Here is a 27,288-nt window from a genome sequence, read left to right as displayed (position 1 = left end):
GTGTGTGTGTGTGTGTGTGTGTGTGTGTGTGTGTGTGTGTGTGTGTGTGTGTGTGTGTGTGTGTGTGTATACAGGATTTCTCTCCCGGCTGTGTGTTTGTATGTTTCCCTAGGCTTTAGCATTTATTTGCCTGGGTAAATAATTTATCGACGAGTCTCGAATGGGTTCGTCTGCTAGTGAAAGAGAGAAAGAGAGAAGCAAGGACACAGTGTCTTTCTACCTCCAGCTTTGGTCTTTACTGAGAAACAGAAGAAAGTGTAGCTGCAAGAAATATCCAATGACCCTTGTACATCTTAAACGCAGCGGCCATCTTTCTTCCTGAGAGACTATGCGGTGCTTACGGATATTATTATGATATAAACATCACTGTGAAATAAGATACGAATAACATATAAAGACAATTACTCTTTTTTTCTCTCCAATTATAATTTTTTATACCACATTGTTCCTCACATTGACATTCACTGCAACTCTGAAACAAGTCGCAATATCTGTTACAGGGTTATTTTTTACTTGTCCAGTAATAACAGTTTAGATTTACTGTTGCAAAAATGTTTTCCTACGATGTGTCCTACTAAACATGCCCCAGGACTGATAGGTCAGGGACACAGCGTGTTTCAAAAGGGCTTTGGACTGTTTGGTAGAGAGAGAGAGACAGTCGAATGTCAGGAAATGGGTCTATCACTTAGCTAGTGGCTTCGATTGGCTCATTTAGTGCACAGATTCAGCCAATCCCCTCAATGACACCTGTTTGTTGGGTTGTCGGGATCAGAGAGTTGCTGACGTTTTCACATCCAGTTCTGTGAACTCAGCACATTCAAATAAATAACCTTTCTCTGGGCTTTGGGAGAAAAGGACCCATTAATCCCATTGTGATTTTTATCTATGAGTATTAACTACACCATTCTCTGATTAAACCCTCCTAAAACCGCCAAGATCAAATTAAACACATTTTAGGTGTAGCACAAACATATCGACACGAGGCTTTGTGTGAATTATGTTCACGGAAGCTAAATGTATTATCTACACGGAAGCTAAATGTATTATCTACACGGAAGCTAAATATATTATCTACACGGAAGCTAAATGTATTATCTACACGGAAGCTAAATGTATTATCTACACGGAAGCTAAATGTATTATCTGCACGGAAGCTAAATGTATTATCTACACCGAAGCTAAATGTATTATCTACACGGAAGCTAAATGTATTATCTACACGGAAGCTAAATGTATTATCTGCACGGAAGCTAAATGTATTATCTGCACGGAAGCTAAATGTATTATCTACACGGAAGCTAAATGTATTATCTACACGGAAGCTAAATGTATTATCTACACGGAAGCTAAATGTATTATCTACACGGAAGCTAATGTATTATCTACACGGAAGCTAAATGTATTATCTACACGGAAGCTAAATGTATTATCTGCACGGAAGCTAAATGTATTATCTACATGGAAGCTAAATGTATTATCTACACGGAAGCTAAATGTATTATCTACACGGAAGCTAAATGTATTATCTACACGGAAGCTAAATGTATTATCTACACGGAAGCTAAATGTATTATCTACACGGAAGCTAAATGTATTATCTACACGGAAGCTAAATGTATTATCTACACGGAAGCTAAATGTATTATCTACACGGAAGCTAAATGTATTAAGTTCTGAATTACTTCAACATGTTCAGTGGTGCGTTTCGCCAGAGGCACATTGCTAAAAATGACTGAGATAGGAATTGGGAGGATATTTGCAAAGGTAAAACCAGTTTCCGTTGACTGAGAACTGACAACGTGACACCAGGTCACAACAGTTGAACCCGCAGCCTTCAGGCTAGTGTTAAGGTTTTCTTGTGTCGAAGGAGAGGAGGACCAAAATGCAGCGTGGTTATTTCGATTCATCTTTAATAATGACGATATAATACAAAACAATAAACGTAACGTGAAAACCTAACCAGCCCTATCTGGTGCAAACAAACACAGAGACAGGAACAATCACCCACGAAACACTCAAAGAATATGGCTGCCTAAATATGGTTCCCAATCAGAGACAACGATAAACACCTGCCTCTGATTGAGAACCACTCCAGACAGCCATAGACTTACCTAGACAACTCTGCTATGCCACAATCCCAATACCTACAAAAAAAACAAGACAAAACACACCACATAAATAACCCATGTCACACCCTGGTCTGACCAAAATAATAAAGAAAACACAAAATACTAAGACCAGGGCGTGACAGGTAGAACATTCTGTCTTGGGGTCAGCTGAGACAAGCACATATTCCACTGTCTTGTCTTTGACAACTGAGACAGAGGTGACAGAACAGAACGTTCGTGTTACGACTGGGCTTAAGGCTTAGCTAAGATACGCCGATGAGCAAGAAAACAGACCTGGGTTGAAATACGATTCAAAAATGATTTCAAATACTTTATATCAGCAAGTGAAATTGGGAAGGTTGCAGATTGCACAGAACAAGGCAGTAAGGATTGTTTTGAGGTGGACATATAGTTCTTCTGTTGAAGTCATGCTCAATGCTCTTGGTTGGTCGTCAAATCAACAAGATAATTGAAAGAAAAAAAACATATTTATTTTATTTTATAATATACATAATTTAAAATGGCCAAGTTCTATTCACAACGGTATTCAGTTGGTAAGAGACATTCAGTCAACACTAGGAATAGATTGTCCACCATCTATGTGTTGTCCAGACAGAAAAGAGAAACAGGCAAAATAACATTGAGATTCAGAGCCATAAAGAAATGGAATAATTTATCTGAGCAAAAACCAGAAACCTTTCAATATATAAACTCAATTCATACATAAGAACCATTTCAATCTAATACATAGCTGTTCTGGACTCTTTGAAGGTTCGTCCAAATGAGGACTAAAACAGACCCTTAATAAAATAAAATAAAATAAAATAAATGTGCTTGATTGAACTTGTCTGACTTAATAAAGCCAATAGAAAACATCTGACACTCCAGGCAGTCAAAAGCATTTCTAACCCAGGTCTGCCTTGGGCTAACTGAGTTGCTCTGCTGAACAAGAGAGAGCCAGTGACATAATGAAAGGAGTTAACTGAACTGTCCTGGTAAACAAACAGTATCAGCATTTGTAGTACCTGGCCCACTCCCAAGCTTACACGGCCTGGGTACTGATGGAAAGAAGAAAACACCTGTTTGAACTTCAGGTCTCTGCTTGGTGAGCAGGTTTGAGTTAGTTCTGTTACCTGAGGTGAACTATAACAGGCTGTTCACAACTCCAGACCTTGAGGCTTTCACAGTACAGCTGGTTTTGTGATTCAACCTATATACTACAACACTATGACACTATGACACTATGACACTATAACACTATGACACTATGACACTATGACACTATAACACTATAACACTATGACACTATGACACTATTACACTATGACACTATGACACTATGACACTATGACACTATAACACTATAACACTATGACACTATGACACTATAACACTATAACACTATGACACTATGACACTATTACACTATAACACTATAACACTATGACACTATAACACTATAACACTATGACACTATGACACTATTACACTATGACACTATGACACTATGACATTATAACACTATAACACTAGAACACTATGACACTATGACATCATAACACTATAACACTATAACACTAGAACACTATAACACTATGACACTATAACACTAGAACACTATGACACTATGACATCATAACACTATAACACTATAACACTATGACACTATGACATCATAACACTATAACACTATAACACTAGAACACTATAACACTAGAACACTATAACACTATGACATCATAACACTATAACACTAGAACACTAGAACACTAGAACACTAGAACACTATAACACTATAACACTATAACACTAGAACACTAGAACACTAGAACACTAGAACACTTTAACACTATAACACTATAACACTATAACACTAGAACACTAGAACACTATAACACTAGAACACTATAACACTATAACACTATAACACTATAACAGTATAACACTATAACACTAGAACACTATAACACTATAACACTAGAACACTATAACACTAGAACACTATAACACTAGAACACTAGAACACTAGAACACTAGAACACTAGAACACTAGAACACTATAACACTAGAACACTAGAACACTATAACACTAGAACACTAGAACACTATAACACTATAACACTATAACACTAGAACACTAGAACAGTAGAACACTATAACACTAGAACACTAGAACACTATAACACTATAACACTATAACACTAGAACACTAGAACACTATAACACTAGAACACTAGAACACTATGACACTAGAACACTATAACACTAGAACACTATAACACTAGAACACTATAACACTATAACACTAGAACACTAGAACACTAGAACACTAGAACACTATAACACTATAACACTAGAACACTATAACACTAGAACACTATAACACTATAACACTAGAACACTAGAACAGTAGAACACTATAACACTAGAACACTAGAACACTAGAACACTATAACACTATAACACTATAACACTAGAACACTAGAACACTATAACACTAGAACACTAGAACACTATGACACTAGAACACTAGAACACTATAACACTATAACACTAGAACAGTAGAACAGTAGAACACTAGAACACTAGAACACTAGAACACTATAACACTAGAACACTATAACACTATAACACTATAACACTAGAACACTAGAACACTATGACACTAGAACACTAGAACACTAGAACACTATAACACTAGAACACTAGAACACTAGAACACTATGACACTATAACACTATGACATCATAACACTATAACACTATAACACTATAACACTATAACACTAGAACACTATAACACTAGAACACTAGAACACTAGAACACTAGAACACTAGAACACTATAACACTATAACACTATAACACTATGACACTATGACACTATAACACTATGACATCATAACACTATAACACTATAACACTAGAACACTATAACACTAGAACACTATGACACTATAACACTAGAACACTATGACACTATAACACTAGAACACTAGAACACTAGAACACTAGAACACTATAACACTATAATACTATAATACTATAACACTATAACACTATAACACTATAACACTATAACACTAGAACACTATAACACTATGACACTATGACACTATGACACTATAACACTATAACACTAGAACACTATAACACTAGAACACTAGAACACTATAACACTATAACACTATAACACTATGACACTATGACACTATAACACTATGACATCATAACACTATAACACTATAACACTATAACACTATAACACTATGACATCATAACACTATAACACTAGAACACTAGAACACTAGAACACTAGAACACTAGAACACTATAACACTAGAACACTATAATACTATAGAACACTATAACGCTACTACACTATAATACTATAATACTATAATACTATAACACTACTACACTATAATACTAGAACACTAGATCACTATGACACTATGACACTATAACACTATAATACTATAACTATCCAACTATAACACTATAACACTATAATACTAGAACACTAGAACACTAGAACACTAGAACACTATGACACTATAATACTATAACTATCCAACTATAACACTATAACACTATAATACTATAATACTATAACACTACTACACTATAATACTAGAACACTAGATCACTATGACACTATAATACTATAACACTATAACAGACATATAGATTTTTTAAATTTTTAAATTTTACCATTATTTAACCAGGCAAGTCAGTTAAGAACACATTCTTATTTTCAATGACGGCCTAGGAACAGTGGGTTAACTGCCTGTTCAGGGGCAGAACGACAGATTTGTACCTTGTCAGCTCGGGGGTTTGAACTCGCAACCTTCCGGTTACTAGTCCAATGCTCTAACCACTAGGCTACGCTGCCGCCCCGATAGATAGATACATAGACAGACAGACAGACAGACAGACATACAGACAGGCATACAGAGAGACAGAAGGACAGATAGGCAGGCAGAGAGACAGACAGACAGACAGAGAGGCAGACATGCAGACAGACAGGGACTCATAAGTATGCCAGGTAGACCAGAAGAAGGAGGAGGGATGAATGACAGGCCCTACCGTCACTCAAATATTACACCACATCAATACCCTGTCATCAATAGTGTCAGCCTCAGAGATGCATCAGAACATCAACATGACCAGTCGTCGCTCTCCCTTGGATAACTTCCACGGGGAATAGTGAGTTGGACAATTCAATCTGTGTGTCAGATAACCTGTCATTGATTCTGATATTGGTCATTGTCTATCGGTGGTAATAGCATTTTATATTTCTTATGATCTGAGGAGATAAGAAGGGCTAAACCTCCAGGACATTCTCCTAGTTGTTTTCCTCAGGAGGAAAGTGAAACATTCCATTTTGGAAAAGTAGGCAATGAAAGTTGAATTGCTGAAGATTGTTCCCTAGATGTGATTTGGAATGGAATCGGTTGGGGGGGGGGGCATATCGCATTGGCAATCAGATCGATATGTGCAAAGGCAAGGGGAAGATTTGTTTTTTTCCCTTAATATAGGCTTCACATATGGCCTGAAATAAAATATGTTTTATTGTCACATACACCAGATAGGTGCAGTGAAATGTGTTGTTTCACAGGGTCAGCCAGCCACAGAGGTATGGCGCCCCTTGAGCAAAATTAGGGTTAAGTGCCTGGCTCAAGGATACATCAACTGATTTTTCACCTTGACGGCTCAAGTATTCAAACCAGGAACCTTTCGGTTAGGGTTTCAGACCAAACTAAACCCTGAAGCTAGGCTTTCAGACCAAACAAATCCCTGAAGCTAGGGTTTCAGACCAAACTAAACCCTGAAGCTAGGCTTTCAGACCAAACTAATCCCCGAAGCTAGGGTTTCAGACCAAACTAATCCCCGAAGCTAGGGTTTCAGACCAAACTAAACACCCGGAGCTAGGGTTTCAGACCAAACTAAACCCTGAAGCTAGGGTTTCAGACCAAACTAAACCCCGAAGCTAGGGTTTCAGACCAAACTAAACACCCGGAGCTAGGGTTTCAGACCAAACTAAACACATGGAGCTAGGGTTTCAGACCAAACTAAACCGTGAAGTTAGGGTTTCAGACCTAACTAAACCCTGACACTAGGGTTTCAGACCAAACTAAACCCCCGAACCTAGAGTTTCAGTCCAAAGGTATTGCACTAAAATCTTTAGATGAAAAATAAGTGTGTCATCTCATACCAGTCTAGAGATACCAACCTGTCCTACAGAAATACTGGCAGGCAAAGCAAACTCACATACACTGTAGTTATGTACTTTGTGGATAACTTAATAACCTTTCATTGCCTGTGTAATTACAGTATAATGAGCACTATGACAGAGGAACAACAGTTCTCGAGTTGTTGATGCCACTGGTGTAGTAGAATGTTTTTAGGTGAGGGAGTCCATAAAACAAAACAAAAAATGACATCATAATTTCTTCAATCAAAGTTGAATATTGTCATAATGGAATATGTGTCAAATGCATCATCCAATTGCAACGTCCAGAACATTATTATCTAAAGAACATAGATAATAACATACACCCAAGTTAGCCATAGGCTACCTAATATTCTATCCTTACTGTCAATCGTGAAAGATAATCCTTCACGTTTTACCGGGTGAAAAAAATGTCCCAAACTGCCAGTCCCTTGATTTGATCTCCATCAGTTTCATGGGAACGTGTATTTAGATCTTCTTTAATGACAGTTTGGTGAGAGAATAAGAGCAGGTGGTGTTAAAACTAACTATTAGCCTTTCTTGTATTTTGTTTCAATCAAAGCATACAACCTGCCTAGTGGCTTCGTTGAGTTTTGACAAATGAGAAAATTAAATGTGACTATTCAGCTTCAGCTAACCATCCTAAAATGTCATTAGAAATGAGGAGGTGTTTATAGTGAAACAGTATAGCTGAATGATAGCAGAAGGATAGCTGAAGGATAGCTGAATGATAATGGAAGGATAGCTGAAGGATAGCTGAATGATAACTGAAGGATAGCTGAAGGATAACTGAAGGATAGCTGAAGGATGGCTGAAGGATGGCTGAACAATAATTGAAGGATAACTGAAAGATGGCTGAAGGATAGCTGAAGGATAACTGAAGGATGGCTGAAGGATGGCTGAAGGATAACTGAAGGCTGGCTGAAGGATGGCTGAAGGATAACTGAAGGATAACTGAAGGATAGCTGAACAATAATTGAAGGATAACTGAAGGATAGCTGAATGATGGCTGAAGGATAACTGAAGGATGGCTGAAGGATAGCTGAAGGATGGCTGAAGGATAACTGAAGGATGGCTGAAGGATAACTGAAGGATGGCTGAAGGATGGCTGAAGGATAGCTCTGCTGTTCGGCCAGTTCAGGAACAAATAAACAATCATTAGTCTAATAGGACTACGACTCTATGGTATAGCTATTAGTAGGCTACAGTCTAATGTAAATACGTACATATAGCTTGATATCATTGCACAGTTTGTGAGGAGAGCTTAATTGCTAGTAGACATTTCATTGTATTGTTTAGCTTAAATAAACGTTGATTAGCTTGAACACATGCTTACACTATGCCCTGTTACAGGATAAAAGAAAACATAGAATTTATTCACATAGATTTGACATGCTATCAAATCGATAGACCGAGTAGGGAACATAAATCTATGCTAAGTAGAAATCCAGGAAATTAGTTTGAAACCAAATCATCAAATGAATATGTATTGTAATCTTAGTGGTAATTAAATGTAATGTGTCACTTCCTCCAATGATAAGTCTCCAGTTAGGAGACTGTTCACAAAAATGACTCCTTAAGACATTTAGAAAGGTTGGCTCAGGAGTGAGTGTGTGTGTGTGTGTGTGTGTGTGTGTGTGTGTGTGTGTGTGTGTGTGTGTGTGTGTGTGTGTGTGTCTGTGTGTGTGTGTGTCTGTGTGTGTATGTGTGTGTGTGTGTGAGTGTGTGTGTATGTGTGTGTGTGTGAGTGTGTGTGTATGTGTGTGTGTGTGTGTGTGTGTGTGTGTGTGTCTGTGTGTGTGTGTGAGTGTGTGTGTATGTGTGTGTGTGTGTGTGTGTGTGTGTGTGTGTGTGTGTGTGTGTGTGTGTGTGTGTGTGTGTGTGTGTGTGTGTGTGTGTGTGTGTGTGTGTGTGTGTGTGTGGACACAGGAGATGGGGTTTATATGGGTGACAGGAAGGTGTGGTGGTGATGGGAGAAGTGCTGACATGTCTCTCCTCTCTCTTTGTTTTTCTGTCCCTGTCTATCATCTTACCTCCTCTCCTCTGTCCCTGTCTATCATCTCACCTCATCTCCTCTGTCCCCTGTCTATCATCTCACCTCATCTCCTCTGTCCCCTGTCTATCATCTTACCTCCTCTCCTCTGTCCCCTGTCTATCATCTTACCTCATCTCCTCTGTCCCCTGTCTATCATCTTACCTCATCTCCTCTGTCCCCTGTCTATAATCTTACCTCCTCTCCTCTGTCCCCTGTCTATCATCTTACCTCATCTCCTCTGTCCCCTGTCTATCATCTCACCTCATCTCCTCTCCTCTGTCCCCTGTCTATCATCTTACCTCATCTCCTCTGTCCCCTGTCTATCATCTCACCTCATCTCCTCTCCTCTGTCCCTGTCTATCATCTCACCTCATCTCCTCTGTCCCCTGTCTATCATCTCACCTCATCTCCTCTCCTCTGTCCCTGTCTATAATCTCACCTCATCTCCTCTCCTCTGTCCCTGTCTATAATCTCACCTCATCTCCTCTGCCCCTGTCTATAATCTCACCTCATCTCCTCTGCCCCTGTCTATCATCTCACCTCATCTCCTCTGTCCCCTGTCTATAATCTCACCTCATCTCCTCTGCCCCTGTCTATCATCTCACCTCATCTCCTCTCCTCTGTCCCCTGTCTATAATCTCACCTCATCTCCTCTGTCCCTGTCTATAATCTCATCTCATCTCCTCTCCTCTGTCCCTGTCTATAATCTCACCTCATCTCCTCTGTCCCTGTCTATAATCTCACCTCATCTCCTCTCCTCTGTCCCCTGTCTATCATCTCACCTCATCTCCTCTCCTCTGTCCCTGTCTATAATCTCACCTCATCTCCTCTGTCCCTGTCTATCATCTCACCTCATCTCCTCTCCTCTGTCCCTCTCTATCATCTCACCTCATCTCCTCTGTCCCCTGTCTATAATCTCACCTCATCTCCTCTGTCCCTGTCTATAATCTCACCTCATCTCCTCTGTCTCTCTCTCCCTGTTTCACTTTAATAGTTCGTTGCTGTCATGAGAACCTTGCTCAAGTACGGTATGGTAGGGAATGCTTCTGATGTGTGTGTGTGTGTTTTTATATATTGTAGAGCCATGTAGGACCTCTCTTATCAACTTTGTGTCTTTTTAAGACTTTAAAACCCACCGAATTGATGCAGAATCCACGCCTCTCTCCCTCTCATTCACTCTTCTGTTTCTCCATTCGACAGTTGGGCGCGTCAGAGAGCTTACCAAGCCTGTACTATAGTGACACCAGGAAATCATTTGCAAATGTCAAATGTCATAACCAAAGGACTTCGACAGGAAGACGATGATGTTATCACAGCGTCGAGCGAACTCAGTACAGTAGTTGTAACGCCATCCGTAACACACGTACAGTATCACAGATATAACGCCTCGGTCCAAAAATAATCAGGCTACAGATGTTTATTTTTTCAGAGCAGCAACGTGAGCCCGAAACACACCATGACTCAGCACTAAAAGTACAGTGTCATTTGAATAAGCCAGGCAAGGCCCGATGGGTTACCACTGTGCCTGTAGTCATGGTGATATGTCATGAGGACTACAATACAATAACAATAGGAACTCATTAGACACCGAACTACACACAACACAAAACAGACACACACCCCATCAGTATTGACTGAACTTGGTCGACACCAGGACTTTCATCCTGTAAGAAACAGGCTGCTATATTTGCCTCTCCTCCAACATGGCTGCAACGTGTTTGACACTGACACCTCCTGTATAGCTCACTTTAGTCACTGAAATGTCACTAAACGGAAAAAATTATGCAGAACAAAATCACAAATGGTGGATTTTTTAAATTTATTTTACCTTTATTTAACTAGGCAAGTCAGTTAAGAACAAATTCTTATTTTCAATGACGGCGTGTGTGTGTGTGTGTGTGTGTGTGTGTATGTATTCCACAAACATAATCAGCATTAGCTAAAAAAATAAACCTCTCTCCCTCCTCTTATAAATGTCTCTTATCACCCCACTACCCTTATATCACCTTATCACCCCACTACCCCTACATCACCCCACTACCCTTATATCACCTTATCACCCCACTACCCCTACATCACCCCACTACCCCTACATCACCCCACTACCCCTACATCACCTTATCACCCCACTACCCTTATATCACCTTATCACCCCACTACCCCTACATCACCCCACTACCCCTACATCACCCCACTACCCCTACATCACCTTATCACCCCACTACCCCTACATCACCTTATCACCCACTACCCCTACATCACCCCCACTACCCCTACATCACCTTATCACCCCACTACCCCTACATCACCTTATCACCCCACTACCCCTACATCACCTTATCACCCCACTACCCCTACATCACGTTATCACCCCACTACCCCTACATCACCCCACTACCCCTACATCACCTTATCACCCCACTACACCTACATCACCCCACTACCCCTACATCACCTTATCACCCACTACCCCTACATCACCTTATCACCCCACTACCCCTACATCACGTTATCACCCCACTACCCCTACATCACCCCACTACCCCTACATCACCCCACTACCCCTACATCACCCCACTACCCCTACATCACCTTATCACCCCACTACCCCTACATCACCCCACTACCCCTACATCACCCCACTACCCCTACATCACCTTATAACCCCACTACCCCTACATCACCTTATCACCCCACTACCCCTACATCACCCCACTACCCCGACATCACCTTATCACCCCACTACCCCTACATCACCTCATCACCCCACTACCCCTACATCACCTTATCACCCCACTACCCCGACATCACCTTATCACCCCACTACCCCTACATCACCTTATCACCCCACTACCCCTACATCACCTTATCACCCCACTACCCCTACATCACCCCCACTACCCCTACATCACCTTATCACCCCACTACCCCTACATCACCTTATCACCCCACTACCCCTACATCACCTTATCACCCCACTACCCCTACATCACCCCACTACCCCTACATCACCCCACTACCCCGACATCACCTTATCACCCCACTACCCCTACATCACCCCACTACCCCTACATCACCCCACTACCCCTACATCACCTTATCACCCCACTACCCCTACATCACCTTATCACTCCACTACCCCGACATCACCCCACTACCCCAACATCACCTTATCACCCCACTACCCCTACATCACCTTATCACCCCACTACCCCGACATCACCTTATCACCCCACTACCCCTACATCACCCCACTACCCCTACATCACCCCACTACCCCTACATCACCTTATCACCCCACTACCCCGACATCACCTTATCACCCCACTACCCCTACATCACCCCACTACCCCTACATCACCTTATCACCCCCACTACCCCTACATCACCTTATCACCCCACTACCCCTACATCACCTTATCACCCCACTACCCCTACATCACCCCCACTACCCCTACATCACCTTATAACCCCACTACCCCTACATCACCTTATCACCTTATCACCCCACTACCCCTACATCACCTTATCACCCCACTACCCCTACATCACCCCACTACCCCTACATCACCCCACTACCCCTACATCACCTTATCACCCCACTACATCTCCCCACTACCCCTACATCACCGTATCACCCCACTACCCCTACATCACCCCACTACCCCGACATCACCCCACTACCCCGACATCACCTTATCACCCCACTACCCCTACATCACATCAGCTAATCACCCAATTCCACTACCCCTACATCACATCAGCTAATCACCCAATTCCACTACCCCTACATCACATCAGCTAATCACCCAAGTCCACTACACCCAAAACCTTGGACCTTGGTTGGAGTTAAAACCTACAGGAGGGTATCTGTCCAGGAACAGGGTTGGAGTTAAAACCTACAGGAGGGCAGTTCTCCAGGAACAGGGTTGGAGTTAAAACCTACAGGAGGGTATCTGTCCAGGAACAGGGTTGGAGTTAAAACCTACAGGAGGGCAGTTCTCCAGGAACAGGGTTGGAGTTAAAACCTACAGGAGGGTAGTTCTCCAGGAACAGGGTTGGAGTTAAAACCTACAGGAGGGTAGTTCTCCAGGAACAGGGTTGGATTTAAAACCTACAGGAGGGTATCTGTCCAGGAAAAGGGTTGGAGTTAAAACCTACAGGAGGGTAGTTCTCCAGGAACAGGGTTGGAGTTAAAACCTACAGGAGGGTATCTCTCCAGGAACAGGGTTGGATTTAAAACCTACAGGAGGGTATCTGTCCAGGAACAGGGTTGGAGTTAAAACCTACAGGAGGGTAGTTCTCCAGGAACAGGGTTGGAGTTAAAACCTACAGGAGGGTAGTTCTCCAGGAACAGGGTTGGAGTTAAAACCTACAGGAGGGTATCTGTCCAGGAACAGGGTTGGAGTTAAAACCTACAGGAGGGTAGTTCTCCAGGAACAGGGTTGGAGTTAAAACCTACAGGAGGGTATCTCTCCAGGAACAGGGTTGGAGTTAAAACCTACAGGAGGGTATCTGTCCAGGAACAGGGTTGGAGTTAAAACCTACAGGAGGGCAGTTCTCCAGGAACAGGGTTGGAGTTAAAACCTACAGGAGGGTATCTGTCCAGGAACAGGGTTGGAGTTAAAACCTACAGGAGGGCAGTTCTCCAGGAACAGGGTTGGAGTTAAAACCTACAGGAGGGCAGTTCTCCAGGAACAGGGTTGGAGTTAAAACCTACAGGAGGGTAGTTCTCCAGGAACAGGGTTGGAGTTAAAACCTACAGGAGGGTAGTTCTCCAGGAACAGGGTTGGAGTTAAAACCTACAGGAGGGTATCTGTCCAGGAACAGGGTTGGAGTTAAAACCGACAGGAGGGCAGTTCTCCAGGAACAGGGTTGGAGAGTCCTGCTCTTTAAACACTAATCTGAAGTCAGTCTTGAGGTTCCCACGCTAATGGTAAATGCTCAATTTTGGGGATCAACTGAGAGGATGATCATTGGTCTGTTGCTAAATGAAAACGGACCTTGTGGACATCTTCCTGCTGGTCACTAGGTTACATGAGGGAGTAGGACACACCTATTCAGTGTACAGTGTTTTTAGGTAGGAGAGAGTCAGGAGAGAGGGGAGAGTCGGGAGAGAGTCAGGAGAGAGGGGAGAGTCAGGGGAGAGTCAGGAGAGAGGAGAGAGTCAGGGGAGAGTCAGGAGAGAGGGGAGAGTCAGGAGAGAGAGTCAGGGGAGAGTCAGGAGAGAGGGGAGAGTCAGGAGAGAGAGTCAGGGGAGAGTCAGGAGAGAGGGGAGAGTCAGGAGAGAGAGTCAGGGGAGAGTCAGGAGAGAGGGGAGAGTCAGGAGAGAGAGTCAGGGGAGAGTCAGGAGAGAGGGGAGAGTCAGGGGAGAGTCAGGGGAGAGTCAGGAGAGAGGAGAGAGTCAGGGGAGAGTCAGGAGAGAGTGTCAGGGGAGAGAGAGGGGAGAGTCAGGGAAGAGTCGGGAGAGAGTCAGGAGAGAGGGGAGAGTCAGGGGAGAGTCAGGGAGAGAGTCAGGGGAGAGTCAGGGGAGAGTCAGGGGAGAGTCATGAAGAGAGTCAGGAGAGAGGAGAGAGTCAGGAGAGAGGGGAGAGAGAGGAGAGAGTCGGGAGAGAGGAGAGAGAGGACAGAGTCAGGAGAGAGGAGAGAGTCGGGAGAGAGGAGAGAGAGGACAGAGTCCGGAGAGAGGAGAGAGAGGAGAGAGTCGGAGAGAGGAGAGAGAGGACAGAGTCAGGAGAGAGGAGAGAGAGGAGAGAGTCGGGAGAGAGGAGAGAGAGGACAGAGTCAGGAGAGAGGAGAGAGAGGAGAGAGTCAGGAGAGAGGAGAGAGTCAGGAGAGAGGAGAGAGAGAAGAGAGTTGGGAGAGAGGAGAGAGAGGAACAGAGTCAGGAGAGAGAGGAGAGAGTCAGGAGGAGGAGAGAGTCAGGAGAGAGGAGAGAAGACATAGTCAGGAGAGGGAGAGAGGAGAGAGGAGAGAGTCAGGAGAGAGGAGAGAGAGGAGAGAGTCAGTGAGAGAGGAGAAAGAGGAAGAGAGTCCAGGAGAGAGGGAGAGAGGCAAAAGGAGTCGGGAGAGAGGAGAAGAGAGGAAAGAGAGTCAGGGAGAGAGGAGAGAGGGGAGAGAGTCAGGAGAGAGGAGAAGAGAGGACATAGTCAGGAGAGAGGCAGAGAGGAAGACGGAAGAGAGTCCGGAGAGAGGAGAGAGGAGGAGAGAGGAGAGAGAGTCAGGAGAGAGGGGAGAGAGGAGAGAGTCCAGGAGAGAGGAGAGAGTCAGGAGAGGACGGAGAGAGGACATAGGTCAGGAGAGGAGGAGAGAGGGAGAGGAAAGAGAGGTCAGGAGAGAGGAGCAGAGAGGAGAGATGTCAGGAAGAGGAGAGAGAGGAGAGAGTCAGGAGAGAGGAGAAAGGAGGAAGAGAGTTCAGGGAGAGGAGAAGAAGGAGAGAGAGGAGAGAGGGAGAGGGGACATAGTCCAGGAGAGAGGAGAGAGGAAAGAGAGTCAGGAGAGAGGAGAGAGAGGAGAGAGAGTCAGGAGAGAGGAGAGAGAGGAGAGAGTCAGGAGAGAGGAGAAAGAGGAAAGAGAGTCAGGAGAGAGGAGAGAGAGGACATAGTCAGGAGAGAGGAGAGAGGAAAGAGAGTCAGGAGAGAGGAGAGAGGAAAGAGAGTCAGGAGAGAGGAGAGAGAGGAGAGAGTCAGGAGAGAGGAGAAAGAGGAAAGAGAGTCAGGAGAGAGGAGAGAGAGGAAAGAGTCAGGAGAGAGGAGAGAGAGGAAAGAGAGTCAGGAGAGAGGAGAGAGAGGAAAGAGTCAGGAGAGAGGAGAGAGTCAGGAGAGAGGAGAGAGGACATAGTCAGGAGAGAGGAGAGAGGAGAGAGGAAAGAGAGTCAGGAGAGAGGAGAGGAGAGAGAGGAGAGAGGAGAGAGTCAGGAGAGAGGAGAGAGAGGAGAGAGTCAGGAGAGAGGAGAGAGTCAGGAGAGAGGAGAGAGTCAGGAGAGAGGAGAGAGAGGAAAGAGTCAGGAGAGAGGAGAGAGAGGAAAGAGAGTCAGGAGAGAGGAGAGAGAGGAAAGAGTCAGGAGAGAGGAGAGAGTCAGGAGAGAGGAGAGAGGAGAGAGAGGAAAGAGAGTCAGGAGAGAGGAGAGAGAGGAGAGAGGAGAGAGAGTCAGGAGAGAGGAGAGAGTCAGGAGAGAGTCAGGAGAGAGGAGAGAGTCAGGAGAGAGGAGAGAGGACATAGTCAGGAGAGAGGAGAGAGGAGAGAGGAAAGAGAGTCAGGAGAGAGGAGAGAGAGGAGAGAGTCAGGAGAGAGGAGAAAGAGGAAAGAGAGTCAGGAGAGAGGAGAGAGAGGAAAGAGTCAGGAGAGAGGAGAGAGGAAAGAGAGTCAGGAGAGAGGAGAGAGAGGAGAGAGTCAGGAGAGAGGAGAGAGAGGACATAGTCAGGAGAGAGGAGAGAGGAGAGAGGAAAGAGAGTCAGGAGAGAGGAGAGAGAGGAGAGAGGAGAGAGAGTCAGGAGAGAGGAGAGAGAGGAGAGAGTCAGGAGAGAGGAGAGAGTCAGGAGAGAGGAGAGAGGACATAGTCAGGAGAGAGGAGAGGGGAGAGAGGAAAGAGAGTCAGAGAGAGAGAGAGAGAGAGGAGAGAGTCAGGAGAGAGGAGAAAGAGGAAAGAGAGGTCAGGAGAGAAGAGAGAGAGGAAAGAGTCAGGAGAGAGGAGAGAGAGGAAAGAGAGTCAGGAGAGAGGAGAGAGAGGAAAGAGTCAGGAGAGAGGAGAGAGTCAGGAGAGAGGAGAGAGGACATAGTCAGGAGAGAGGAGAGAGGAGAGAGGAAAGAGAGTCAGGAGAGAGGAGAGAGAGGAGAGAGGAGAGAGAGTCAGGAGAGAGGAGAGAGAGGAGAGAGTCAGGAGAGAGGAGAGAGTCAGGAGAGAGGAGAGAGAGGAAAGAGTCAGGAGAGAGGAGAGAGAGGAAAGAGAGTCAGGAGAGAGGAGAGAGAGGAAAGAGTCAGGAGAGAGGAGAGAGTCAGGAGAGAGGAGAGAGGAGAGAGAGGAAAGAGAGTCAGGAGAGAGGAGAGAAGGAGAGAGAGAGAGAGTCAGAGAGAGAGAGAGGAGAGAGAGGAGAGAGGAGAGAGAGGAGAGAGTCAGGAGAGAGGAAGAGAGTCAGGAGAGAGGAGAGAGGACATAGTCAGGAGAGAGGAGAGAGGAAAGAGAGTCAGGAGAGAGGAGAGAGAGGAGAGAGGAGAGAGAGTCAGGAGAGAGGAGAGAGAGGAGAGAGTCAGGAGAGAGGAGAGAGTCAGGAGAGAGGACATAGTCAGGAGAGAGGAGAGAGGAAAGAGAGTCAGGAGAGAGGAGAGAGAGTCAGGAGAGAGGAGAGAGAGGAGAGAGTCAGGAGAGAGGAGAAAGAGGAAAGAGAGTCAGGAGAGAGGAGAGAGAGGAAAGAGTCAGGAGAGAGGAGAGAGAGGAAAGAGAGTCGGGAGAGAGGAGAGAGAGGAGAGAGTCAGGAGAGAGGAGAGAGTCAGGAGAGAGGAGAGAGGACATAGTCAGGAGAGAGGAGAGAGGAGAGAGAAAGAGAGTCAGGAGAGAGGAGAGAGAGGAGAGAGTCAAGGAGAGAGGAGAGAGAGAGGAGAGTCCAGGAAGAGGAAAGAGAGTCAGGAGAGAGGAGAGAGGAGAGAGAGGAGAGAGGACATAGTCAGGAGAGAGGAGAGAGGAAAGAGAGTCAGGAGAGAGGAGAGAGGAAAGAAAGTCAGGAGAGAGGAGAGAGTCAGGAGAGAGGAGAAAGAGGAAAGAGAGTCAGGAGAGAGGAGAGAGAGGACATAGTCAGGAGAGAGGAGAGAGGAAAGAGAGTCAGGAGAGAGGAGAGAGAGGAGAGATCAGGAGAGAGGAGAAAGAGNAGAGAGAGGCCCAGAGAGTCAGGAGAGAGGAGGAAAGAGGAAAGAGAGTCAGGAGAGAGGAGAGAGAGGACATAGTCAGGAGAGAGGAGAGAGGAAAGAGAGTCAGGAGAGAGAAGAGAGGAGAGAAGATCAGGAGAGAGGAGAAAGAGGAAAAGAGAGTCAGGAGAGAGGATGAGAGGACAAGAGTCAGGAGAGAGGAGAGAGGAAGAGAGTCAGGAGAGAGGAGAGGGAGGAAAGAGTCAGGAGAGAGGAGAGAGTCAGGAGAGAGGAGAGAGGACATAGTCAGGAGAGAGGAGAGAGGAGAGAGGAAAGGAGTCAGGAGAGAGGAGAGAGAGGAGAGAGGAGAGAGAGTCAGGAGAGAGGAGAGAGAGGAGAGAGTCAGGAGAGAGGAGAGAGTCAGGAGAGAGGAGAGTGTCAGGAGAGAGGAGAGAGAGGAAAGAGTCAGGAGAGAGAGGAGAGTAGGAAACGCAGAGTCAGGAGAGAGGAGAGAGAGAGGAAGAGTCGGGAGAGAGGAGAGAGTAGGAGAGAGGAGAGAGGAGGAGGAGAGAGGAAAGAGATCAGGAGAGAGGAGGGAGAGAGGAGAGAGTCAGGAGAGAGGAGAGAGTCAGGAGAGAGGAGACGAGGACATAGTCAGGAGAGAGGAGAGAGGGAAAGAGAGTCAGGAGAGAGAAGAGAGAGGAGGAGAGAGAGTCAGGAGAGAGGAGAGAGAGGAGAGAGTCAGGAGAGAGGAGAAAGAGGAAAGAGAGTCAGGAGAGAGGAGAGAGAGGAAAGAGTCAGGAGAGAGGAGAGAGAGGAAAGAGAGTCAGGAGAGAGGAGAGAGAGGGGAGAGTCAGGAGAGAGGAGAGAGTCAGGAGAGAGGAGAGGAGAGAGGACATAGTCAGGAGAGAGGAGAGAGGAGAGAGAGTCAGGAGAGAGGAGAGAGAGGAGAGAGAGTCAGGAGAGAGGAGAGAGAGGAGAGAGTCAGGAGAGAGGCCTACACTGTTCAACACTGCTGGTACATATCTAATGACATCATGTCTGTGTCTTTTGAACAACACCTATGGGGTGAGGTTTATGTGAACGGCAGCCTCAGTCGTTTGTTAGCTTAGAAACTTACAGTCCTAGAGCCTACAGAACGATCCATGCACAAAAAAAGCTCCACTTGGTAAATTGATGAGACCTGCGACAGCTGATAGATATTAACTTTACATAAGAGGCATCAGGCACAGTACAACGTTGCCGGAGGCCAAGCAAACAGCTTTTTAACTGTTTTCAGAGCCACCCACCCCCCTAGGTAGCGAATACAGTCAACTGTTATTACTGTTAGCTCATTAACTTCATTAACTGACATTGACAACATGGAGGAACACTTGTCCATTGACTGTTTTGGAGCTCGAGCTCTGTATTCCGATCTCAGATAGTCCTACAACATGTACCACAACCCCTACCCCGGTCAACTGCCCGGCACCCTCCACAGCAACCCGCCAAAGCCCCCAACATTTCTCCTTTACCCAAATCCAGATAGCTGATGTTCTGAAGGAGAAGCAAAATCTGGACCCCTACAAATCAGCCGGGCTAGACAATCTGGACCCCTACAAATCAGCCGGGCTAGACAATCTGGACCCCTACAAATCAGCCGGGCTAGACAATCTGGACCCCTACAAATCAGCCGGGCTAGACAATCTGGACCATCTCTTTCTAAAATTATCTGCTGAAATTGTTGCAACCCCTATTACTAGCCTGTTCAACCTCTCTTTCGTATCGTCTGAGATTCCCAAAGATTGGAAAGCTGCCGCGGTCATCCCCCTCTTCAAAGGGGGTGACACTCTAGACCCAAACTGCTACAGACCTATATCTATCCTACCCTGCCTTTCTAAGGTCTTCGAAAGCCAAGTTAACAAACAGATTACTGACTATTTCAAATCCCACCATACCTTCTCTGCTATGCAACCTGGTTTCAGAGCTGGTCATGGGTGCACCTCAGCAACGCTCAAGGTCCTCAACGACATCATAACCGCCATCGATAAGAGACATTACTGTGCAGCCGTATTCATCGACCTGGCCAAGGCTTTCGACTCTGTCAATTACAACATCCTTATTGGCAGCCTCGACAGCCTTGGTTTCTCAAATGATTGCCTCGCCTGGTTTACCAACTACTTCTCTGACAGAGTTCAGTGTGTCAAATCGGAGGGCCTGTTGTCTGGACCTCTGACAGTCTCTATGGGTGTGCCACAGGGTTCAATTCTCGGGCGGACTCTCTTTTCTGTATACATCAATGATGTTGCTCTTGCTGCTGGTGATTCTCTGATCCCACCTCTATGCAGACGACACCATTCTGTATACTTCTGGCCCCTCCTTGGACACTGTGTTAACTAACCTCCAGACGAGCTTCAATGCCATACAACTCTCCTTCCGTGGCCTCCAACTGCTCTTAAACGCAAGTAAAACTAAATGCATGCTTTTCAATCGATCGCTGCCCGCACCCGCTCGCCCGTCCAGCATCACTACTCTGGACAGCTCTGACTTAGAATATGTGGACAACTACAAATACATGGGTGTCTGGTTAGACTGTAAACTCTCCTTCCAGACTCACATTAAGCATCTCCAATCCAAAATTAAATCTAGAATCGGCTTCCTATATCGCAACAAAGCATCCTTCACTCATGCTGCCAAACATACCCTCGTAAATCTGAACATCCTACCGATCCTCGACTTCGGTGATGTCATCTATAAAATAGCCTCCAACACTCTACTCAACAAACTGGATGCAGTCTATCACAGTGCCATCCGTTTTGTCACAAAAGCCCCATACACTACCCACCATTGCGACCTGTACGCTCGCGTTGGTTGGCCCTCGCTTCATACTCGTAGCCAAACCCACTGGCTACAGGTCATCTACAAGTCTCTGCTAGGTAAAGCCCCGCCTTATCTCAGCTCACTGGTCACCATAGCAGCACCCACTCGTAGCACACGCTCCAGCAGGTATATCTCACTGGTCACCCCCAAAGCCAATTCCTCCTTTGGTCGTCTTTCCTTCCAGTTCTCTGCTGCCCATGACTGGAACGAATTGCAAAAATCTCTGAAGCTGGAGACTCACATCTCCCTCACTAGCTTTAAGCACCAGCTGTCAGAGCAGCTTACAGATCACTGCACCTGTACTTAGCCTATCTGTAAACAGCCCATCTATCTACCTACCTCATCCCCATACTGGTATTTATTTATTTATTTTGCTCCTTTGCACCCCAGTATCTCTACCTGCACATTCATCTTCTGCACATCTACCATTCCAGTGTTTAATTGCTATATTGTAATTACTTCGCCACCATGGCCTATTTATTTCCTTAACTTACCTCATTTGCACTCACTGTATATAGACTTTTTGTTTTCTTTTGTTCTACTGTATTATTGACTGTATGTTTGTTTATTCCATGTGTAACTCTGTGTTGTTGTGTGTGTCGAATTGCTATGCTTCATCTTGGCCAGGTCGCAGTTGCAAATGAGAACTTGTTCTCAACTAGCCTACCTGGTTAAATAAAGGTGTTCTCAACTAGCCTACCTGGTTAAATAAAGGTGTTCTCAACTAGCCTACCTGGTTAAATAAAGGTGAAATAAAAATAAAATAAAAAAACGAATCTACTCGGGCTTTTCAGTCTCCAACGGAATGGTAATCGACAGTATTAAACCTTGATACAGTAGTTAATAATGACATTACATCTGTAGATCCACATAAAACACACACACACTTTTTTTTAGTTTATACCAATAGCCTTAATTATTTACACGGGGAAGTCTTATTATGTGACATCCCGTATTCTCTCGCCTTAGTGCTGTATTTACTAAAAAAACTAAACTAATTTTATTTTTAATAACTCAACTTTCCAAAGTGTATTCTATAAATTGTTTTCATGGAAATAGTTTTCAAAGATGTACATTTACTCGTGGAATTAGGATGGGAAGCCTATGACTGAGTCGAGCGCAACAGATGTGCAAACCTACTTTGTGCATGTGTATAAATAGTAGCCATATGCCCGTCATAATAAGTACAACTCTCTGCCGTTGTTGTTGTTAATATCTGACTTGGAAATGTGCAATAACGTATTTGTGTAGTCTTCTACTACTAGGCAGGCTTCTGTTATTACCTTCACATGTACCGTTAAGAAGGGAAGAGGAGAGGTCGAGATACTTTACCTGTTGCGCTAAATGAAGGTGTGGCACCCGTTCGCCGTAGGTATCAACAATTCACGGAAAACTTCAGTTTTCATTTATAACACACAACCTCCGCAAAGCAACGAAAGGGAAAAGTTCAAACCATCCGAAAAGAGAGTATAGTTTCTGTTCATATTTGACAATGATAGCTCCTTTGTAGTGTGTGTTGCCGTCTGTCGCTGCTAAGGAAAGGTCCCCCCGTGACTGCCTTGTCCCATGTCTCTAGAAAAGCACGGCTATTTGAATGTCTGATGTTAGCCCAAGCAGGGCCTGGATTTAAGCTGCCTAGTTTGCATGGCCATAATGAGCGATCATGTGACTTCAACCGGATCACAAAACTTCTAAATACTCGCACTGTTTTCTGAACCAACTGGTGCTCCGTTTATGAACAAGGGTGTGGAATCAGGGCTGGATGACATAGGCTACGTTTTGATAATATTCTATTTGGATAGTATTAGTAATACTATAATAGCCTTACATTAATCATAACACGTGAGCTATAGTGCCTCTTTTCAAACTGAGAATTAATATGACATAACATAAGCTCATATTAGGTGCTTAAAGAGTGTGCAAATTTTTATCGGTTGATTTTATTCATATATAATATGACTTCCTTTTACATGACAGTGACACAGCCACCCCTGTCATCTGTCACCAAGCCAGGGGTATATTCATTACGCCGATTCTGTTGCAAAACAAACGTTTACTCCAAACGGAACAACAAAAACGAGAGTTTCTATTGGACAAATGCAGGTAGGTCCCTCCCTGTTTTACTACGTTTACTCTGTTTGCTTCCGTTTGGTTCATAAACGGTAAACCGTTTCCGTTGCGAAACGTAATGAATACACCCGTACCACTGTTTGATACGATTCTCGTCACTAACCACGTTCCCATCCACAGTAAGTAAAGTCATAACAGGAGTAAAGTCATAACGTCAACAACAAAAATCACGACAGCTGTGATGGAAACAATTAATATATATATGTATGTCGACAGATAATTTGTTCGTTCGACATGGTGGAATCTTTTTGTGTTTGTAAAATGAATCATGCGAGTTGTTGGAAACGCCTTTATGTGCAAATATTGATATAATCGCATCATATCGAAGTCCTTCCACTATGTTAATATGGTTTGTGGTCCTCCCACTATTTTTTCAGGACACCAATCACATTACTAGGCTGCAGATTAAATCAATTATGATAAACTTCACAAGGTGGTGAAAGTGCACGGTGATCATGATGCTCCTTTCCAATAAATATTGATGGTTTTATTCTGGCGACATGATGATCGGTGCCTGACTGCCGTTTGACAAACACAAAGATTCTCGCTCTCATCCATCATTATGTGAACATGTAGACTAGTCTACCAGCACAGTTTACCCCCACTGTATCTGGTAGCTGTTGGCTAGAGGCCGCCTGCCAACACCAGAGGCACACTTGCTATTCTACGCAACCGTTTTTGTGACAAAATTATCCGCAGAGTTGAAAATGCGACGGAAACACATTGACCTTTAGATTTTTATTCTGTACATGGACATTTACTCGAAAAAGTAGGCCTACATTTTGTGTGCACTACGTCATCTCACACTGATTTATTTATTTATCCGCGAACAAGTCCCCAACAAGTCCATTCTGTGGAAACAACTGGTGGGAAAAATGCGCATATTTTCTTTAGAGTTTAGAATATTTACATGCAAATCTGTCGCAAATTGAATGGAAACGTTGCTACTGATAATCTACAAGGGGAGTTTTTAAAATATATTTTTATTTTCTATAAATAAACAAAAAAACACACATCTGAATTCAGGACTACCTGTGATATGTGTTCATCCACTTTCTTTTTGCAGTATTCACCTGCTACACCTAAATTGTAGTTTAATCCGAATAGAGAAACCCATAGGATTTTCATAAATCTTGGAGGCATGATAAAAAATGATACTGGGTACAGTCTCCTCTAAATGAACTGACAAACATGGTTAACAACAGCCACTAAGGATTTGTTTAGATGGTGGTGGTACTGGTGGTACTGGTGTGTGTGTGTGTGTGTGTGTGTGTGTGTGTGTGTGTGTGTGTGTGTGTGTGTGTGTGTGTGTGTGTGTGTGTGTGTGTGTGTGTGTGTGTGTGTGTGTGTGTGTGTGTGTGTGTGTGTGTTTCCACACAGGTGGTGAAAAACACTGAATGTCAGATTTTCTTCTCGTAACACCAGAGATGTTTTTCCACACCAACTCAGCCTGACAGGGATGGTGGATGGCATCAACTTGTCACATTAACAAGACATGACTACAACAATAACAGGACATGACTACAACAATAACAGGACATGACTACAACAATAACTGGAAATGACTACAACAATAACAGGACATGACTACAACAATAACTGGACATGACTACAACAATAACAGGACATGACTACAACAATAACAGGACATGACTACAACAATAACAGGACATGACTACAACAATAACAGGACATGACTACAACAATAACAGGACATGACTACAACAATAACAGGACATGACTACAACAATAACAGGACATGATGTCCCTCTCTCTCTCTCTCTCTCTCTCTCTCTCTCTCTCTCTCTCTCTCTCTTTCCCTCTTTGTCCCTCTCTCTCTCTCTCTCTCTCTCTCTCTCTCTCTCTCTCTCTCTCTCTCTCTCTCTCTCTCTCTCTCTCTCTCTCTCTCCCTCTTTGTCCCTCTCTCTCTCTCTTCCTCTCTCTCTCTCTCTCTCTCTCTCTCTTCCTCTCTCTCTCTCTCTCTCTCTCTCTCTCTCTCTCTCTCTCTCTCTCTCTCTCTCTCTCTCTCTCTCTCTCTCTCTCTCTCTCTCCCTCTATCTCTCTCTCTCTCTCCCTCTCTCTCTCTCTCTGTTACCTGATCCACAGCAGTGTCATGTTTGGGTGTCTCCTTCTCAGGCTCAATACAAAAACTGTCACCGGGCTAGAGACACAGAGAGAGGGGAAGATATCTAAAATCACACCACAACCTGGGTAACAACACCTGCTGGCTGGCCACATGTCTTTTCCTCTGGACAGGCTGCCCTAACCCCTGACCCTGACGCTCCCGGGTATAGTCTTTTACCTCATCTAACTTTGATTGTTTGTGATCTCCATATCTGTCACGTTCACGATAGCAGTTGAACTAAGCCTGCCACTGTACGTTGACCAAACGAGGCAGAAAACAATTGATCGGGCATGTTATGGAAACATCTATTTATTATTTAATACTTATTAAGACTATAAGCAAACAAGTAATGTTCACACGGTTAGGGAAAACCCTGCGTCCCTTGTCTCTTTCCGTATTGAATTTATACAAGTAGAGGTCCATCTCCTAAGAGAACTATGAGGGAGAGAAAATGCACGGGTGATTGGAATGGTGCCGTGGCAGCCTTAATGTAAAAACTCACCTCTCCCCCAACCAATCCTTGTGTGTTCAAATTGACTTTGTTCGGCTAAAGCCATCCTTTTCCATGTTCAAAATATTTAATCAGGCACTTTTAAAGACATATTATCTCTATAATCTTAATGTCTGGTTTTGTTAACAATGCTGTTTTTATGTCTTCATACGCGTCGCCAAACCCACTGGCTCCAGGTCATCTACAAGTCTCTGCTAGGTGAAGCCTCGCCTTATCTCAGCTCACTGGTCACAATAGCAGCACCCACCCGTAGCACGTGCTCCAGCAGGTATATCTCTCTCCCCAAAAGCCAACTCCTCCTTTGGTCGCCTTTCCTTTAAATTTGTTCATTTTACCTTTATTTAACTAGGCAAGTCAGTTAAGAACAAATTCTTATTTTCAATGACGGCCTAGGAACAGTGGGTTAACTGCCTTGTTCAGGGGCAGAACGACAGATTTGAAACTTGTCAGCTCGGGGATTCGATCTGGCAACCTTTCGGTTCCTACTGCAAAAATCTCTGAAGCTACAGACTCATATCTCCCTCACTTTAAGCACCAGCTGTCAGAGCAGCTCACAGATCACTGCACCTGTACATAGCCCACCTGTAAACAGCCCATCTATCTGTACTGTATTTATGTATTTGTCTTGTTCCTTTGCAACCCAGTATCTCTACTTGCACATTCATCTTCTGCACATCTATCACTAGATGATCACTCCAGTGTTTAATTGCTATATTGTAATTACTTCTGTCATTGCCAACAAAGGGTATATAACAAAGTATTAAGATAAACTTTTGTTATTGACCAAATACTTATTTTCCACCATAATTTGCAAATAAATTCATTAAAAATCCTACAATGTGATTTTCTGGATTTTTTTCTCCTTTTGTCTGTCATAGTTGAAGTGTACCTATGATGAAAATTACAGGCCTCTCTCATCTTTTTAAGTGGGAGAACTTGCACAATTGGTGGCTGACTAAATACTTTTTTTGCCCCACTGTATGTATTGATCTATTGTGTAAATAGCCTTAAATTGGGCTTGATTGACAGCAATATCTCTATGACATAGTTAAAAATATTCTTGAAATGAATGGCTGTAATCCTCTTCCTATGACACTCCACTATCGGCCTCCTTTTTTATGACTCTGGTCTCTTCTTCTCCACATGTATGTTGGGCCCTTTCATACTGTTTTCCAATTCCATCCTCCATGTCTCCGCAGCCCAAAGCTCCAGATGTATCAGGGACAGCATCACACACGGCCTAAGATAATCTCCCTAACCTATCACAGGCACACAGCGCAGGACGTCTACCCCCCCCCCCCCCCCCAAGAATGCTTCACTTCATAGGTGAATTGGGCCAAAGGAGCAGTTATCTTTCCCCACAGGGCCTGTATTGGGTAACTGTCCAACTGTTTACTGTGGGGAAGAAAATACAACAACACTGCTAAGATGGGACTTCTGACATTCCA

At 44.2% G+C, this 27,288-nt stretch overlaps 1 protein-coding gene across 1 annotated transcript in view; it reads right to left on the bottom strand.

Annotated features, from left to right (window-relative positions):
• zgc:194930 (uncharacterized) overlaps positions 1-22,756 on the bottom strand; it is a 43,805-nt gene extending 21,049 nt beyond the window's left edge. The window contains exon 1 of the mRNA XM_031832574.1: positions 22,407-22,756. The gene's annotated coding sequence lies outside the window, so the exon portion shown is untranslated. The remainder of the gene's footprint in view (positions 1-22,406) is intronic.
• Between the last annotated feature and the right edge of the window lie 4,532 nt (positions 22,757-27,288).

Source organism: Oncorhynchus kisutch, linkage group LG9 (assembly GCF_002021735.2).
Source record: "Oncorhynchus kisutch isolate 150728-3 linkage group LG9, Okis_V2, whole genome shotgun sequence".
NCBI lineage: Eukaryota > Metazoa > Chordata > Actinopteri > Salmoniformes > Salmonidae > Oncorhynchus > Oncorhynchus kisutch.
Note: the sequence above shows the minus strand (reverse complement) of the source record. Positions and strands in the feature narration are given on the sequence as shown.